This window comes from Myotis davidii, unplaced genomic scaffold (assembly GCF_000327345.1).
Source record: "Myotis davidii unplaced genomic scaffold, ASM32734v1 scaffold208, whole genome shotgun sequence".
In the NCBI taxonomy this organism is placed as follows: domain Eukaryota; kingdom Metazoa; phylum Chordata; class Mammalia; order Chiroptera; family Vespertilionidae; genus Myotis; species Myotis davidii.
In genome coordinates this window covers 38,617-40,824 of record NW_006299706.1, presented here as the reverse complement: position 1 = coordinate 40,824, position 2,208 = coordinate 38,617, and the positions used below count along the sequence as shown (strand labels likewise).

Sequence of the window (2,208 nt, the reverse complement as noted above, 5' to 3'; positions counted from 1 at the left end):
TGGGGTGTGGGGAGGAGATGGGGCCCCGGGAGGTGATGTGGGCGTGTGGGGAGGAGATGGGGCCCGGCCACACAGAGAAGAGCTTCCAGAGGCCAGGGGCAGGGCCGGCTCTGATCACTGTCCCCATGGCCTGCAGCCTGGGAAGACTTCCTGGGGTGGCCCTGGCACTGGGACTCCATGGATGGACAGGAGAGATGTTCCGTCTTTGGAAGGCACATGGAGGCAGTCATGGTGGCAACATGTTCTCTTCTGGGATCTACAGAACCAGCTCCAGAGCCAGATAAAAAAAGACCTCAGGAGGCAACGCCGACTCCAGTGGCCTCTCCGGAGCCAGAGCGGGCTCCGGGCACAGCTTTCACGGACCTTCACGAGGCAGAAGAACCACCTGCTGCGTGTGGGTAGCTCCCTTCAGCTCCTGCGAGGCCCATGGTCCCCGGTCCTGGGCTGCAGCGTGTGTAGCTGCCACGGCAGAGGGGGCTCCCCCTGCTGCTCACCCCTTTAATTGCAGCTTTTACATATTTGTGTTTATATTAGATATACTTAAATTTTTACTGTAGTTTCTGTAATATTAGTTAAAATTAAATGTATTTCAAATATAATAAAATGTTAATAAAATTATATTTAATAAAATCTAATAAGAGATGTCAGTGTTAAGAAAGAATTAACCTTGAATCGTATGAACCTAACATAATTTAAGTGGCTACTGGTAATGGATTAAAGAACAGATGTTGATATATGCAAGTAAATGATCACTATGCACGCGTTAAAAATCAGGCTACATGGACAGTGTGTGAGCAGATGTCCACAGCACAGTATTAATGCAAAGACTAGTTATAGCACAGCTGTGGAAGATCATCACCGTGTATTGGGACAGTGTGTGTGTGTTGGGGGGCGGGGGGCAGGGGTTGTTTTTGTCCCAGATTGAAAAAAAGGCAGGGTAAAGGGGGTACAATATGAAACCTCTACCCCCAGCAAGCTTTGTGTCAAAAATGATTCATTTTTAAGCGATACATTATTATCATATTGGCACACCAAATTCCTTAATTAGGTGGTTCCTAGAGTGTTTTTTAAAAAATATATTTTTATTGATTTCAAAGAGGAAGGGAGAGGGAGAGAGATAGAAACATCAGTGATGAGAGAGAATCATTCATTGGCTGCCTCCTGCATGCTCCCTACTGGGGTTCAAGCCTGCAACCCAGGCATGTGCCCTGACCGGAATCAAACCATGACCCCCTAGTTCATAGGTAGGCACTCAAACACTGAGCCAACACGGTTTCTAGGTTTTTATCTTCCCTATATAGCTATTGACATTGCTGTGGTCAACACCTACTTATTGCTTTTTTACCAGATTTATTGCTGTTTAATTACTTTCTTGGGATAAATTCCCAGGGGAATGACGGCTGAATCTAAGGTATTCCATAAAGTCTCTGTGACTCTAGCTTGGCATTGCCAAATTGTTTTACCTCTTAGACACGTGATCCATTTTTCTTTTTGTGTATTGATGAACCACTTATTTGCCGAGGAAACCATTATGTTGGGTAGATGAAGGCTCACCCTGTAAACTGGAAGAAGTTTGGCTTCAGTATTTACCTGTTTCTCTCAAACCTTCAGGGATGTGGAGGCTTAATCTCTGGTTCAATAACCTGCCCTTTGGCGCCCCCTTCTGGGAGATTCACTCCCCCGCTGCGGGCCCATCCCAGGGGAGAAGCAAGGCAGGGAGGGGTAGAAGGGCTGGCTGGCTGACAGAAAGCTGGAGATGGGGGAAGGAGTTCACCTGCCACTCAAAGGCCCGGGTGGTAGCTGGATGGAGGCCAACCTTTGACGATGCGGTTCCTCCGTCTGGAGTGCTTCTCTTCGCAACAACCTCTTTTCTTCAATCCCACCTAAATGTTGCCTCCTAAGGAAGCCTTCCTCAACTCTCCAGGCAGACGGTGTCCCTTCCTGGGTGCCCAGGGTGCCCCATTTGTGCCACTAAATCAGCAGTGTTCACAGTGTGTCACTGTCCCCTCCACTCGTTCCCGCCCTGTGAGCTGGCCGCGTGTCCTACTCACATTGCCTGGAGAGTCCGCACGCTGCGGAACCTCAAGAAATATTTGTCGGGTGAGTGACTGTCCTTCATGACTATGGAGTGGGGGTTCACTGATTGAGGTAGGACAGGCCAGGAGATGTATTGGAGCTGTGTGTGTAGCCCCCCCCAAGCCCTGGAGC

General features: G+C 48.9%; 1 long non-coding RNA gene across 1 annotated transcript in view; it reads left to right on the top strand.

Moving 5' to 3' along the window:
* The first annotated feature begins 1,740 nt into the window (after window positions 1-1,740).
* The window catches only part of LOC107184977, a 3,680-nt gene continuing 3,212 nt past the window's right edge, over window positions 1,741-2,208 (top strand). Inside the window, exon 1 of the long non-coding RNA XR_001515895.1 lies at window positions 1,741-2,100. This is a non-coding gene — a long non-coding RNA (uncharacterized LOC107184977). The remainder of the gene's footprint in view (window positions 2,101-2,208) is intronic.